This window comes from Phalacrocorax aristotelis, chromosome 1 (assembly GCF_949628215.1).
Source record: "Phalacrocorax aristotelis chromosome 1, bGulAri2.1, whole genome shotgun sequence".
Taxonomy (NCBI): Eukaryota; Metazoa; Chordata; class Aves; order Suliformes; family Phalacrocoracidae; genus Phalacrocorax; species Phalacrocorax aristotelis.
This window is the reverse complement of record NC_134276.1, coordinates 109,964,427-109,981,647: the sequence shown is the minus strand read 5'-3', so window position 1 is coordinate 109,981,647 and position 17,221 is coordinate 109,964,427. Positions and strand designations below refer to the sequence as shown.

Here is a 17,221-nt window from a genome sequence, read left to right as displayed (position 1 = left end):
CCTAGCCAAAACCATGTAATGTTATGATTTTTTACCCAACGTAGTCAAGAGGCTGTAGCTGATGGTCTTTTCACTTGGGCCTTCACAGATGTGCAATAACAGCAGATAATGTCTAAAATTCATTATCTATTGCTCCTTTGTTTAGGTAGCTGTTTGACTGGCAAAGAATAAAGGAACCTAAAAATGATTCTGTGATTCTTTTGTGTCTTGTATTGGGTTTGAAAGGAGAAAACTCTAGACAGCCAGTTTTGCATGAAGAATACAATAACAGTATTGTATATGTTATTTATGTTGCATGTTATGTTTTGTCTATAGGCAGTTTATAGGTGGATTTATAATATGCAGATAAAGGCTTTCATTTCCAAACCTTCTGGTGTAATAGTTTGGAAACCCAGCTATTTTGGTATAGGATGTAGGTCTGAAGAATTACTCCCATACTGCCAGGTTTGGTTTAGGTTGTGTCTAAGTGTATAGCAATGGAAATGGCTGCTGAGCAGGATTTTGAAGTTATCAATGTATGTAAATCCCACCTGCCTCTTGTTTCCTCTTCAGAGCTTTGAATAGAACCCAAGGCACAGATTTTTAGTGTCCTGGTGTAGCTGGTAGGCTCTTCTGCTTCACATTAATAGTCAATACCACCATGATTCCTAAACGAGGCAATTTCAATTGCAAGTCGTTAAAAGGTTGGTAAACAAGTTCTCCTCCAGACAAGAGTAATGCATGCATCTGTGCTGTGTCAGCTGTACTTAAACTGGTGAGACTGAAAAAACAGAAAGTAGTAACTTCTCTCCATTTTGGTTGTGTAGGGTCCTTGTTCTCTAAGAGAGATTTTTGTCTGAAAAGTTTATATTTAAATGTGAAAATATTTAAAGAGTCAACACAGCACTGACTTAAAGGCATATGCATTGGCAGAGTGATTGGTTATTTAAGCTTTGCAGTGAAGCAGGTAGTTTAAAATGCTAGACGTTAGTGCTTAGGACTATCTTTGTGAAGCATGCAGTGAAAACCTGAATCTGATGCCCTGTCTCTCCAATTAACATAAAAAAAGCACTTCAACCAACCATGGATTTTTTCTGGATGTTTAATAAAGACTTGTTTAGTGTTTATTTCTACTGTAGATGAACATTACAAGCAATCAGAAACTGTAGCTCAGTTTACATTAATTTGTGATTAAGTGCTTTCTTTGAGTCTTCCCCCATTGCTGCAAAGGTGGATCTCAAACCATTTGGCAAGAATTAATAGTGTTCATGTTGATACACTATTAATTGCTTAAAAATTAATAGGAATATTATCTGCCTCACTTTTAGAGAAACTAGGATGTAGAGGACCGAAGGTTTGGCTGTGCAGGTCCTTTCACATGCCTTTTGATCTCTGTGAACTTATATTGGCTGAAATCTGGGACAGAGGAGATTAAGTTATACACCCAAGGTTACCCTGCTAGGACCAGGGCCAGAAATAAATGCCAAGAATCCTGATTTCTAGTCACCTTAAACTGCTGTATCACATTCTTTCCTAGACTTGCTAGCATCTCGGTAGTATGTAATACTGTAAATAAAATAAGTTTGCTGTCCATCTCATTTTTAGATTTAGTGCTAAGTATGAAACAGTTGTTAATGTCTGCTTAATGTTAGGAGGGGTGCCTTACCAACAATCGTCTTCCTTATTTTCTTTTTCTTTTTTTTTTTTTCTTTCCTTATCTTCTTTAACCTCTTGTTAAAGGAAATAATAGGAAGTAAATCCGTAGAAGATATTTACCCACAGCGGGAAAACTGGACTAAATCTCCCTTCTTCCATAGTCAGAACTACAAAAGAGATTATGGTGGTGGGACAAGAGAGCTAACCTTGTGTATAAGCTCAGGGAAGGGATCTTATGTACCAAGGTTGAATTTGACTGACAAAATAGTAGGATGATGTTTGAGTCAAGAACTACCTTTTTGTTTGGCAACATAATAGGATCCTCTTCCTTGATGGATTCTCAGCACTAGTCAGTATAATAACATGGTAATTGGTCCCAAAGATGGAATGAGTAAGAATGGATGGTGGTCTTTGGGGGCCCAGTTGTGTTATATCTAATCTAATTATGTTTGATACTGACTTTTTAATACATATGGTAGCTATTTCCTTGGCTTGGAAGTTGGGTGTATATGCAAGCTTGATGTTTGCTTGGTCTCTGTTCTAAAAGCACACAAATTTATTCTTAGGAGAAACCCCAGCTATATCTGTCTCATGTCATGCCGTATTCTAATTCAAAACTAAAACTGATTTGTTCCAGAAGATGTCTTGAAGCATAAATATGTTGTGGCTTGTGGAAATGTGGGAGGTGTGATGGAAAGAGCAAATGTCTATAGACTGTACTTCAAAAAAACACTGCAACTCGCTACAGAAAAGACATAGTAAGTTATTGCTGCCTTGGAGCAACAATCCACAGCAGGCATTCACCCCTTTGCATGGGACAATATAAACATTTTAGTGGATTTATGAGTATAAAGGAGCATCTGGAGATGATGAGATTGTGTAAGACTAATTTTAGAGTCTGAATTAAACTAATTCCATAGCTACAAAAGTGACTGCCATGTTCTATGCTCTTGTTTAAAAGATGTCTATGGACTATGGTAATACTCGATTTTCTCAACCAAATGGAACAGAAAGGTCTAATACACTACTGTTGGTAGCGGTGTGGTGGGCACTGCCTTACTCAGAGAATTATGAAAATCCTTCATGAAAGATGTTTCTGCAATCAAGTTTCTGAGGCAAGTTTCTTCTCAGCTGCTAGCATCTGGGTTCCATTTCACCGTGAATAGGTGACTGTCTCTTGAATTTATTTATGTTTCTCACTTTTTAATAGAAAGTATGCTATTTATTCCTTGTTGTGTGGGGGGAAAGGGGGTTGGTTTGATTGGGTTATTTTTCTTTTCTTTTTCTCCCTTGTGTTTCACCATTGTCTTCCTGCTTAAAATAAGCATCTAACTTGCTCCCCTGAAGTATCTGAAATACGGAAATGCATATTTAGTTCTATGTTTGATTTCTTTTTTTTTGTCTTTCCCCTGGTGATTCCTACTGATGAAAAGCGTTCAGCCTAGCAGTGGTAGTTACTGAAAGTTCAGACAGGAGAAGGCTCAGTAGGTGAACAAATACCCAGCATTGTAGGAGCTCAGAGGCTCCAATGCCAGAGTGGCACGTAAGACTTGCAATGTTATGTCATAGTTTTGGCCATTGTCTTTTCCAGAAGTGGCTGATGCACAAGTGAAAGCTGAAAGTTATTAATCACCTCACAGTGCTAGCTGCACTGTGCTCTGCATGCCTAATTTTCTGGGACCCTCTGGCAATATGCTCTTATGGCTTGGGGATGAAAAGGATAAAATCGTGATTCCTTTGAAATCAATTAGATCTTTACAATTGACTTGAAGTGAGGAATCATTTGGTCATAAAGTAGTGGGCCAAAATTATGGTACTACACATAGAAGAAATGAGGGCAACAAGAAGTCACTCTAATTGAATATTTGAAACTAACAAGCAAAACAAACAGACAAAGAAAGCCTTTGGACGTCCAGTATGCCTTCTACCAGCTCCCATGACCAGTGAAGCCACCTTTCCTATGGATTAATTTCTTGAGGTTAATTGAACTTTGATACTTAAAACAGTGTGTTGGTGTGGTGGAAGTTTTTGCTGTGAAGTAATGAAACAATTAGAAGGTCTTTTTCTTCTACAGACGTTTCCATATTTGCTTATGGGAATGCCAACTAAATTTCTCTCCTTTATTCATTTGACCTATATTTGATGTGGGATGGAGATCTCAAAGCTACAGAGTTTCTCAGGAAAACACCTGAGACCTCTGATCTTAAATGCGATCAATATCGGCCAATGATTTTAAGAGATTTTAGATGGTGTAGATGCACGCAGGATAATCACATACACACTCAGCTCCCTAACCTTGAAATCAAGGTAAAAAGAATGAATGTGTTATTTCTAACAGAGAACCCTTTTAGGAGCAACCAGAGATTTTCTACAACAGGAACTGCAAATATGCTTAGCTGTACTAATGCTTAATTTATAAGATAATAAGAATTCTAAACAGTTTTATAGAAGGAAAGAAATCTGTATTTGTCAGCAAAGCTCTACTAGTTGCCTATTCCAGTGCTTCCCTATGTTTCTTCATGCATTGCCCAAGGCTGACAAAAGTTTTTGTTTAAAAGCGAAACAAATGCCAGATACCACCTCCCTCTCCTTCAGCCACCCTGGAGCAATTATGACAAGAGCAGTTAACTTACAAATCAAAATGATGCTAAGAGGACCCACCCTCACAAACCGAAACAGGAATAAATTTGCAATTAGCTTTCCAAGAAGGAGAAGGTTGCATGAGCTTTCTGCTAATTATACTGTATTTGAATGAAAAGCCTTTGTGTTCCGCTTTTAAGTGTGTAGTCTTGTCTTTTTAATGTCAGTATTTTAAGTGCCTATCCACCATGGTTTATGCGCATCCTCATCTTGTCCTGTCTTGGATAAGTTCCTTGCTGGCTTCACTGAGAACATCGTTCCCTTCCTGTCATTCTCAAATTTTGTTACTAAATTCTTTGTCTGGTGGTCTGGCCATATTACCTTCTTTTCTGCCTCAAGGAGCTGGCAAAGCTTCACTCCAGCCTATATTTCACTTCTTATCTTGTACTTTTGTTCTTTTCCAGCCATGCTATGTTCAGTGTTGTTAATGTCTTTCTAGATCTATCGCTGCAGTATTGCCTTTCTTGTCTGGTGCAACGTGAGGTGTGAATTCACAGGGCACTTGCTCTTCTTGCTGAGGAGTTGTATTTTCTTTAGGGGGCCTGCAAATTCATCTCATGGTAAATGCTCGCTGTGCTCCTTAGAAAAGAGAGGGACTGTAAAAACTGTTGGTTTTGTCTCATCCGTCTGCCATTTTAAGATTTCAGACTTTGCAGGTGTAGGTAACTGCCTTTCTTGTAACTTCCTCCTTAGTGTAAATGTAATTGCAGGTTCTTTCTTGGCATTTCAGACGTAATGCAGGTCTCCCTTTCCATTTCAGTTCTTATGTTAGATAGGAACATTGGGCATTTGTTGTGCTAGCCATTACTCGTTCCATTTGTAATCCTTATTCATTTTATGGTGGATTATTTAAGATCTTTTCCAGGATCTTTTCTTAAACTGTTAATACACTTGAGGACCAGTGAGAGAGGCAGGTAGTTAGCGAGATTTGGGCTTCCACTGGTTTCTGGTAGCAGGCTGTTGAACAGCTCATGGAAATCAGCCGATGCACAGCAGCCTGAGACAGAGGAACAGGCTCAGCTTTCACGGTTTAGATTTTTTTGGTTTTGTTTTATTTTGTTTTCTATTTCTGGTTTGTTGGGGTTTTTTTCGCCATTATCTCTCTTGGGTATACATATTGAGATACCCAGCAGTGCTTACTGAAGGCATTCAGATGTCGGGAGCCAGACTTTCCCCTTGTCCTTTACTCCATATTAAGATAAGTCACACACCTTTAGATTAAATTAAAAGGGTTGGGTTCCCCCTCTGTGGCTTTTGGGTTTAAGAGGAGATTGCTTCTGATTTTTTTTACTGAAGAGGGAAACTCTCATGACATGCAGTTTTTGGGAGCAGCCAGCAGCCCTCCATGGCAGGGTGAGAGGAAACAAAGTTTTGGCTTAAGCAGTGTGGCTGAGTTTAGATGCAAATGCTGCAAAACCGTAGGTGCTGTGTTGGACTGTGCTGCATGCCCGGTACTTCAGAAGCCTCCGTTGGATTTTAACATGTGTCTGTGCTTTGTTTCTGTTGCTGCAACTCTTCTTTGACTTCTTTTAAATTAGAAGACGTGCCAGCCTCCATGCTGTATGCCTATTATTAATAATGCTTATGTATTTTTTCACTCTCGTATACTTTTGTGTGTAAATTGGCTATCGAATTCCACCCTCAGTTTTAACCTGTAATAACTTCATGGCTTACAGTGCAATTTACACTGCTGTAATTTAGATCAGAATCTGGGTGCATATGCAAATGTGTGCATGTATGCACACAGGTAATGCCTGCTTTCTCACATATATACAGGCATATATATGTACACGCACACTTTTGTTTTACAGTTAAAAATGAGTGAGAGGAAGAATCTGCTGATTATTTTTATGCTAAACAATTTTAGAGCAACTAGCAAGGGGAAAATAAATAATTTCATGTTGTAGATGGATTTTGGAGTCATGCATGCACGTGCACATGCGCACCTTTACAACGTATTCTGGTTCTTGTCAGTCCCCAGCAGTAACTTTTCTCCTTTCACCTGACTTGCAATGCTGAATTTTCTGCGTGCCTCAGATCTCATTTTTATTTCACTTTGGGGAAAATGGAGGCAGGGATGTTTGGAAAAAAAAAAAAAGAAAATAACAAAAAGAGGAAGAAAGAATCCCCCAAACCAGCAGCCCCCCCAGCCCCTGCTTCTATACCACCAGTCCAAACGTGGAACACATTTTAGCAGAAGTGCCCCAGCTCTATCGTATGTGCTGTGCAGAGTCATCATGGCCATGGTGCATAGCTGAGAGCCGGAAAGCAAACAGCTGCTGTAGCCTGATTTGAGTTAAAATAGTGTCAGTGTTTAGTCTGGCGCAGTGCTTCAGGAGAGATTGGCAGCTGGGTCAAACAAAGTCATTCCATTGGCTCCCTTCCCAGTAAGCTTCTGCTAGTATTTAGGTACTAGTGCAGCCTAGGCCCCTTTTCTCAGGGATAGCCTAACATCTGACCGCACCCTCTTTGCTTTTTAAAAAATGCCTTTTCACTCTTTAAGATAAATCCACTATTATACAATCTGCCACTAATTGTGTAATAAGACTGTTTTTTCTCTTGAAAGCTGACGCATCCTGCTCTCAACGTGGTGTAGAAAGCAGGCTGTTACAGTGCTGGATTAATAAAAGGGGCCTTTATGGTTTGTGAAAGAATATCTCTGTGCTTAGGCAGGAAACTTTTTGATCCACAGAAAAGCCAGACGACATCTAGGTAAGGCCGGGTATCAAATCTGCTTTTATGGGATAGTGGTGCAGCGAGCGCTGTTAATTGCGATTGCTTAATATTTGCATGCCCATTTTGATAAGCTTTTTAGAAAGTTTAGGAAATAGCTGCTCCCGCGTATTGAGCTCTTTCTCTCCTCCCCCTCCTCACTCCTCCTATGCCTTTAACGCTTGCAAAATCTTGTAATGATCTGCTTAGTTTTCGCCGAAAGACGCGCGGGCGCCTCGCTTCTTTTTGGAGAGGGGTTTCTTGCAGAGGCGCACAGCAGAAAGTTCTGCTGTCGGACCCAAATGCTGTTAAAAGTAGGGTGGCTGGGGAGAATTTACAGGGAAAGCTCTCAACTGTTACTGACTGCCTGTGCAATCATTTAAAAGTAGTTGACAACTGCTTTGAACTAACAAGGGTTTAATTACGGAAAAGTTTAATGTGGCGATGGAAGGAATATTAAGTAAGTTGTCTTTGTCTCATACTTTTTAATTTTAGTTGTTGCTTTAGCCTGTTGGGTCACATTTTTTGTCAGCGCTGAAGGCTGCCATGAATTGGTAATGAGGGCCCCTTTTGCACATGATTTTGGCACTTGGCCAAAATCAACTTCCCAACGGCAAGCTTTCTCTAAAAGAACCTGAAGCATTTTTTCTGTGATTAGGAATCATGTCTGAAAGCTGCCACAACCAGTTGTGTAGGCACGTCAAAATGACTTTATACAGTATATCTGAAGCATTTGGGGGGTGGGGGGGTGCCTGTTTTTTCCTCATGTACCAAATTGTTGCTATTATCATTCTAAATTTCCGGAGCTTACACACCTCCAAAAACCAGGCTACAGGGAGCTAAGGCATAACGAGGATCATTTGTGCCTTTATATTTTTCAACATGCCAAAGCAGCCCTAATTGTCACCTTTAAACAGGATACAGTATTGGGGGTTGCTTAAAACACTTGTGGACATAAAGCAGATGAATCTTTAAACTTTTAAGCTCAGTAAATTATGCTCACTGAACAGTAAGTAATGACATTTTCAAGAAGTTTCTTTGTTTGAATTGTGCGAGTGAAGCTTTTTGATATCCCTATTTTAAAAAATAAATGCCTGGATCCACTGGAGGGAAATTTGCAAGGAAAATCTCGGATGTGCCTTTGGATTTATCCCAAATTTATTTATTTGAAATCTGGGTATGGGTCTGATCTGTGAGACAGGGAGCAGGAGCTGTGTTGCCCTTTGTTGTTAAAAAGGGGGAAAGGGAGTTAGTCTAAACATCAATAAGGAGCTGCGAAAGTTCACGTTTCAAGTGTGCTCAGAGTTTCAAAACTTGGGGAGATCATCAGTGCAATAAATGGGTGATTGTTCCTCACTGATATTATATAAACAAGCCTGGCACTGTAAGTGAATACATTATTATTGTACACTTGAACGTTCTGTGAATTTAATCTGTATTTAACAAAGCAACCCAGCAATTGGAAATTAAGGACCTCCTTTTACACGCTGCGTATACTCTACCCCAGCGTCTCTTCCGTGTGCATTCAATGTAGAGACAAAATGTGTTAGGCAGCATTTTTGTTAGGCATTCTTATTTTACATAACAGCACTTGTGGCTAGAGCTGAGGAGTTGCTCATTTCTTCCTCTGTGTCTTGTTTACTTATAAGCAATACCATACTTCAGCAGCAATATCGATGTGGGACAGCCTTTTCGCACCTTCCCCTGCCCCCCGCCCCCCCAGCCTTGCTCCCTTTTACAGTAGTTCCTGCTGTTAAAATGGGCTTTGCAGGTATTGTCTTTCTTCCGTTAAACAGTACATTTTCTGCAAGGTGTTTGTGTGTGTGTGTATATGTTTCCTTTATTACATAATGCAAGACATAGCTAGATTGGGAAAAAACCTCAAGCTTTATAGGCTCTTCAGTATCTGTACTTTCATACAACTTGCCTGGGAGAGTTTGTTCATTGTTATGTTGCAGGAGACTGAGTTACAATACTCAAAAGTCTCCTACGAGTTTAACTATAACATGCTGTATTTACAATGAGAGAAAGCAGACAAGATTAACATGTTGAAAAAAATAGATGGAGAACAGTAGTAGAATAAAATGGATAGGACTTAATTGCAGATTTCTGGGATTTTTAAAAAGCTTTACAACAGAGAAAAATACATTGCAGCTGAATCCCACTTCAATGTAAAGCATTGCCAGAAAATGACCATACTGGATGCAAAAGTAAATCTGATAGTAGACTTTTCGCAAATCGTTATGGAATTTATTTGCTGGTGCGTGGAAGTAATTCCTCCTGAGTTACTAAATTAGCTACAATTAGTATAAAATATGCATATACACATCTGGTTACTGCAAAACTAACTTTAAAATGTTTTACTGTGATATTCCTAGTTTTACCTAGAAGGTTTTACTGTGAAATAATAAACACGTGCTAGTGCGCTACTTCTAGAGGTTTCATTTCTGTTTTGGTTGGTGAAGGGTTGTGTTATAAATCACAGCATGCTAAGCTCCAAAAACTTTGTGAGCAGTTTCTAAATCCAGAGTCAAATTTTGTCCGATAGAGTGCCTGAAGTGTAAAACCTAATATATGAAGTAATAGAGAGTTTTGCTTAAGAACTTAAAACATTATAAATTTGGCTTTCGATTGCAGACACTCCATTAATGTTTTCCCTCGTCAAGAAATGTATTGTCTGGATGAGCATACAAAGAAGTCATGTTTCCATCACATAAATCAGCATTCTGTATTAATAAGTATTGAGTTTTAAATGCATGGATAGTGTATTCTCTTTTTAAATCCCAAACTGGTAGATCAGTGTTTCTTCTTTATAGTTAGGTTTGATAAATAACTGGTTAGTTACTTCTTCTGAGACTACAAAAGGTGAAGGATATTAAGTATTCTCCGTTATGCCATTTTTATTTTTAACAGCCCTCAGGAATAACGTCTCTAATCTTCCTACTTGGAGGGCTTTATATTTTCTATTTGTTTGCAAACATAGCATGAAAGAGTGCAATTATAAAGCTTAACTTTGTTGTCATTTTGTATCTTAGATTTTACTCCATAGAGCTGTTGAACTCCCAGTTACCCATTTCAGTGCAGTAAAGCAATTTATTCTCCATTCAAAATACAAATTCTTGCTTTGTAGTTGGCATTTTTAATGACCGTTAGACATTAATATTTCATGTTTTAGTAGTGCAGTGTAGGTGGTACGTATTGTTACACATTTGAATGAAAGTTACAAATGTATTTGTAAAATCCTTTCACTTATATATAAAAAAAAAAAACCAAACCCCTAAACATATTGTCGAACACTTTCAGTTTATCAGGAGAGCATGAGGTCTTGTAAAAATAGCTTTATTCCACAATAGATTCTACTGTGTGTTTTAAGACTTTAGAAATTAAATGGGGCTGTTTTGTTTTGTCTTGTGGGGGGTTTTTTAGCAAGCATTTAATTCATATAAACTAAGCACTTTATTTTATATGTTCTGAACTCCAGCAATGAGATAAATAAATTGCTGCATTGGATGGAACATAATTATTGAATTTTGGCAGAACTTCAGTGAACTCTGCCATGAAAGATTAATGTGCACAGTGCGCTCTTAGATTCTAAAGTAACAGAATAAGATAAGGGGAGTGCATAACAGGCTCCAACCTTTGTGGTTTAGAGAAAATAGAAAACGATGGGCAAATGTTAACTTTTGGTATAAACTGCTAATGATAATATTTTGTCATCTGGGTGATAAAAACTACAGGAGGAGACAAGAAAATCCAATTTAACACAAATTCTCTCAATTTCTTTCTTGCTCGGCTTCCCATTTTTCTGTATTAGAATAGCCACGATTGCTCTGTATTCTTACGAAAAGGAGAACGTAGCAGGCAGGCTACTTGCAGTATCCAGTAATGGAATGTGCTAATGAAATCCCTCCATATCAGCATGTCGTATGTGGTTTTTAACTACAATTATGATTTTGGTTTGTGATTATGCTACGGTGATTTCAGAATACAAGTAAAATTGCACTGGCTGGATGAAGGCTACTTATAGTACTGTTTGTTATTACTCCCTCTTCTTTCTCTACCAAACCTTGATGGTTTAAAGCATTTGCTTCAATTGACAAATTGTGGTTATAATAATAAAATCACATTCTTCTTGGATTTTAAATAATTGTTGTGCCCAAATAATGTTTTTAGTTGAGAACAAAGATGCATTGTCCGGCCAGTCAAGCTTCCTGGGCGGGACCAATAGGGCTGCGAAGACTTTTTAGTATTTTCAGTCAGTTAGCTGTAGGAGAGAACAGGCACGACATCAACCCTGCGTTGGGGAAAACGGCTGCGGCTTTGTCGGCGGTACCCTGCTCCCGGGAGTAATCTCCCTGCCTGCTCAGCCTCCCCGACACCCTGTACCTAAGCCCAGGTGTTTTCCCTTTCACAGATGCGTGCAGCCCTGAGCACCAGCCCCTTGCCCTGGAGCTCGTTTCCAGCGGGCCCCGGGGGCGCGGCACGATGGGCAGCCTCTGGTGTGGCTGCAGGCGTACGGTCTGCCTGCTGGCTGGTTATGGGGGTGCGGCTCCAGTGCACCCAAAATGTCTGGAATCAGAGGGAGTTAGGCAGGGAGGAGGCATCCATGGCGTTTTTTTTTTTTCCTCTGTTTGTTTGCTCCTTGCTTCCAGACTGTTAACCTGAGGCTAAGGCCGAGTGCGTTCAGCTCAGTGTTTTAAAATGGCAGGTATCCAGGATCTTGGATATAATTCATGACTTCAAAGACATTTCTGCTCTCCTTCCCAGTCACATCCTTAAGCACATGATGACAGCGTTATGAGTGGGATAGTTAAAGATGTATAAGGGCAAGGAGCTGATCGAGGGCCCGTTGCAATCAGCAGAGAGAATCCCCTGACTTCGTGGATCTTTGGATTCGGCACCCTGTGACCTGGCTGTGCCAGGATGCCAAAAGCTGCATCGTCCCCCTTAGTTCCTGATGGCACTAGCGTGACTGGCATTTCCGTCTTCCTCAAGCAGCTTTGCTGTCTTCATTGGCACTCCTCGAAGAGGAAGGCTTACTGAGTAAAAAAGGCTTGAACATGCCTTCCTTGTGTTGTAAAAAAGCAGACATCCGCGTGCTTATTTTGCCCATTTGCAGTCTTTTCCCTCATCGTTCTCCCCTTCTGAAAATTACTGTTGTGGCTGACCTTGATTATATCAATTCACTTCACTATTTCAAGCAGAGTTCAGAAAGTGCAACTCCCTGTCTTCTAGTGCTTCCCTATTTAAATGCTGCATTAGATATTGTATGTCCAAGATGAAATGAATTTACATTCTGGGTCTATTATTTTGATAATTAGACATAATTTTGTTTTAGGAAGGTTGATTTCAGGATACCTTCATCTTCATACAAAAAAAAAAAGCATATTTTTATCTTTTGTAGAGTACCGTAGAGTGCTTCAGTCTCTGTTTGCCCTGCAAGTGTATGTTGTTGGAAAACCTTTAACAAGTTATATTCAGAATGTGCCTGTATTTTGAAGTAGACCATGATCTTTTTTTTTCTTTTAGGTTTAAGCAATTCACAGAAATGAACATTTTTATTTTTTTTAGCCATCTAAAATTAGTACCACAGATTATAGAACAGGAGAAGGAATATTATACCTTCTTTGCATGGATAATAAATGTATTTGCAATGTGAAATCAGGTTATGCTTTTACAGCAGCGGGGTTATGGACTGTTAACATGTTCAATCTCTTAAATATTATGAATGTTTTTGAAAAAGTTATGTGTACGACCCAGTGAACACCCCCTACATTATTTCAATGCATAATACTTGGGTGAACGTTTAAATGCCTGCCAGGTGTCACATGGGAGGCTCTGAGTTGACAAAAAAGGGTACACTGAAGCAAATCCTGCTGTTCCCTCTCTGCTGACCCTGAGAGTCCTGCCGGCTGCAGAAGCAGCAGCTCTCCTGGGTGGTGTGAGGCAGCGGCACCGGGACGCTTCCACGCCTCGGTGCGGCTGTGCGTGGCGGCGGGGGGAGAGCGGCGGGAGGGCAGGAGCGAAGCCGAGGTACTTGCGACTGTACAGATCAGTTGTTGTTCTGCCTAGTAGAGAGGGAGCGCGGCAGCTGTCTCGGGATCCTGGGCTGAGGTCTGCCTCGAGTCTTTCTCAAAGCGGGACAAGTTTCTTTCAGCTGTAGTCCCAGAGTCCTTGGCAGCATGCGGTGAAGTTACACGGGCAGCGCACTGGCAGAGGGCTCAGTCCCGTGAGGGATCCTCTGTGGCTTCATGAGTTACTGCAAAACTTAAGTCCTGAATTAAAGGCAGAAAATACGAGACAGGTGAATGTAGGTTTTTAGGTGTATAACAGTGTGGAAACTTTTCCTTCAAGCACAGTAACTGATAAGCAGATTAAATTATGCTGAAGTGATGTTTGGGGTTTTTTAGTTAACTGCACATTGTGCGGGTCAGCATAGCAAATTATCCTAAAATATAGTCTGTAAACTGTGCATGTTACATTTTGCCAAGTTACACATGCTGGTGTCCGTTTCTGACGAGTCTGTCCCCGGGCATGCTAGCTCTCCCAAGGGCTGAGCGTTAAAAATGCTCAACCTTTCTCTTCCACTATGATACACAAAATTTTGTGTGTCAACTTTATACTCTTCCAAAATATTGAAAGTGTGTTGTAAAGAAGAAAAGGATTCCACCGACGTCTGAAACATTTCTTTCTTTTTTTTTTTTTTTTTTGTCAGAAATGAGGAACAGTGATGTAAAAAAGCTGTTACATTTGAGTGGGGTAGGGGGGAGTAGGGGAGGAAGGTTAAGTTTAGAAAACCCAACCTAGTCATGTAACTCACAATGTTTGCAACCTATGAAAATATTTATGACAGAATTGAAATACCCTTAGGCTGACAGATCACAGTTGAAATTGCTTTTTGTGATCTCAGAGCATGGCTGAAGGAACAAGTATGTTACTATAATACTCCTGTATTAATAGTAGGAAAGAAACAAATATTGGAAAGGAGTTCCAAATACTTACAAGGTATCTCATCTGGGGGCATACGTTAGTTTGTTAAATTCCAGTTCCCAGACTGGTAATCATGATTGTTAATGTGTATCTTTTATGACTTTCAGAGCAAGAGAAGCCAACTTTAGGAGCATTCATATTGTGGTATCCTCAGCGGTAAGTACCCTAACTGCAATCAAGTTTATTACATTTTTGTAGAGTAGAGGCCTTTTCGAGACCACACTTGCTGCAGCTTAGTCACACAACAGCTTCAAATGTCGTTCTGGAATAATAGGGTAGTAATGTGATATACTCTATAATGAAAATCAGAGTAAAGCACAGGTGGTTGCTAGCATTTGTGTGGTCAGATATAAAAGCTTCACTATGGGTACAAGCTACTGCTTTCCCACTTGAGGAAAGTATAATTAAAAGTGGTTTCCAGATGTGCTGGCACACATCTGCCGTTTTTAAAAGTGAATTTTACAAATACAAATTGAACTGTGTTGCATTCATCATTATAAAGCTGTTGATGGGTTTTCAGGTAGTAAAAAGGTTGGAGGCATCAACACTCCCACTGTAAAACTGAGGTGTCTTTAGACGACAGACAGTAGTGTTTTATGTTCACATTGCGTTCTTAGGATTTTCTGTGAGTAGTTCGTAGCTGACCTGAGGCAAATATGCAAAATCTATCTGGGCAAAAATTAACATTTACTTAATGAAAACATGAGAGGTGATTCCTTGCTAGTGATTTTATTTGCTATCAAATAGATGCAGCGAGTTTGGGCTTTTTTTTTTTTTTGTTTATTTTCAGTGCAGTGAAATAAAAGCTACCCTAAAGCATTAGATTTCTGTTCCTTTATCCTAATTTTCAAGATGTGTAAATGGTCACAAAACAAGAAAAACATAATGTGCTGAAAATCGACCTTTAATTTGTCTCAGAACAGAAAACAGAAGAAACTCTGTACTTATAGGCTTACATAATGATCCTTATTTGAACTATATGGAAAAAAATTAGAGCAAAATTCAGAAAAGGTGTTAGGCTTTAAAATATTGTTGAGAAGAGATTACAGATCTTTTGATTAGCTAAACATAGATTTTTAGGACAAACTGTCCTCATAACCAGTTAATTTCATTAGAACTAGTATTTCCCCTGGAAATGCTATTAAAATAAAATCCCTGTTTCAGAAGAAAGTTTTTGCAGCTCCAGAAGTTTTAGTTACTGCTGCTGCTTGGAACAAGCACAACGGAAGAATGCCTTGCCTGCCATCTTCTTAATGATGTTTCTTCCAGCACTGTGCGAATTACTGATACCTATGTCTTCCAGTTAATTTTGAAAAAAATGAAGGCTGGGACCTATGAGCCTGAGGGTCAGGCTGCTAAATAATAAGAGAAGATTTTTTAAGATGCTATATGTAATATTGCCTGACCGTTGCATATATTTCCTTTTCTTACTTCTGCAGATGTGACTTGTAGCATTCCTTGTCAAGCGAGAGTCTAATCCTTAATATTTCATTTTAGGGAAATACTGTCACTGAGTAACTTAAATGTTTTCTGGATGTTTCCTCTTAGTTGGACTTTTCCGCATAGAAGTTACTTTTTCCATTTAAGTCTCTCTTTCTTGACTAAGCAGAATTGAAACCCTCTTTTGAAGTGTGAAAATATTGGAACACTTTGCAGAAAATTGAGTTAGTCAGAAAAACAGCTGCGCAGATCAAATAATTTTTAATATAAAACGTAAGATGTAGTCCGTACTTAAGTTTTTGGGTTAACTTCTCTGTATGAAGCATTGTAAGTGGTTACAAAGGCATTGACAGATTTAGTGAGGGATTCAACATGCAACCTTGGTAGTAAAGGTAGCAAACTGTCCTATGTGTTCTTCTTTTCTGTAATAACATAATAATGCGGTAAGGTCCTAGTGCTGGTACATGAGAGTGTCTGGCTTGAATATTTTCATGTCTCTGAGACAGAGGGTCCAGCTCAGCGCATGGCATCTGATCTGTGCCTGGGGCATCTTGAGAATACAATGAGACAGATGATAATCAATAATCAGGATATTAATAACTTCAGAGTGAAAATGCTGATTTCAGCAATGTTGGCTGCTAGTACAGCAGACCACTTTTTTTACGTTGTATTGACCGTATACATTATAAATGTTCTATCTTGATATAAAGACTTCAAATTTGTGCTACCAGTAACTCTTTACAAGTATGTATTTACTAACACATGCACCTACATTTAATATTAAATCTCATTTAAATCACTGTTTGCCCAGAAGGTAGGATTTTAGCACCCAACTGTTATAAGTTTTTGTTTTTTTTTCTTCCCCCTGGCAAAATGCCGTTTGACATCAAACCTAGAAATGGCTACAAAAATACATTCAGATGTGAAGATGTGCAAAATGAACACTACCTAGGCACTTAACTCACAGTCTGTTGCAATTAAGACTTGTTTGTGGTCACTCCCCTGAACTGGCTATTCATGTCAGAGACCAGCCCCAGCCAGACCCACAACCTGGCTCGAAATTTTGTACATAACCTTTTTGCATAAAAGGTCAATTTTCATCAAAGCTCAGATGGGTTAGACAAAATAAGTAGCTTACTGATTACTTAAATATCGGGGGGTTTATATCCTTGGTAACTGCAGAATTTTGAGTGCTTGTTGATTAACTGTATTCTTATTAGTTGTAAAATAAAATGCTGTCCTGACTGGGGGAGGTGTCAAAAAGTATTTTGGGGTTGTGCATCGCGGGGCATAAAGAAGGCAGCTTACTGGATGGCAAAGATCTTGCCTTGACCAATAGATGCAGAAGACAACCCACCAGGGACATATCTCCCCACAAGTGCACCTAAGGTCCAGTGTACCTAAAAAAGCTGAGGCAATACTCTTCTGTGGTCTAAACCTCTACCAGACACTGAATAAGATTTTATAAGAGGCCAGTGAGTTGATGACTGAGAGTGGAGAAACTGTTATGTATATATGATACTGTTGCTGCTATTTATTGCCAATTTTGCAAGGACATCCTTTTCTGAACATCTGTATCCTTGGTTTTGGTAGTATTCCAGAGTTCAACAAGTGCAATGCACCCAATTTCATCCAGAAGAAATTTGAAAATCTCTGCTTTTTATTGCATTTTATCTGTATTTAGAACTTTTTTTGCCTTGGGCCTTGAGTTTTTGATTTTAATATTTTTTTCGTATATCAGGATCGTTGCCAGCATTTCTTACGTCTTCCAGATACCTATTCTTCACCTTAAGTTAAAGACTTC

At 39.2% G+C, this 17,221-nt stretch overlaps 1 long non-coding RNA gene across 5 annotated transcripts in view; it reads left to right on the top strand.

Moving 5' to 3' along the window:
- Positions 1-17,221, top strand: part of LOC142061119 (uncharacterized) — a 248,412-nt gene that overhangs the window by 137,340 nt on the left and 93,851 nt on the right. For 4 of the 5 annotated variants that reach the window (XR_012662063.1, XR_012662065.1, XR_012662067.1 and 1 more), the window contains one exon: positions 14,085-14,133. This is a non-coding gene — a long non-coding RNA (uncharacterized LOC142061119). Of the gene's footprint in view, positions 1-6,704; positions 6,988-14,084; positions 14,134-17,221 lie in introns of those variants that run through there. The other variant, XR_012662066.1, reaches the window with a different exon arrangement.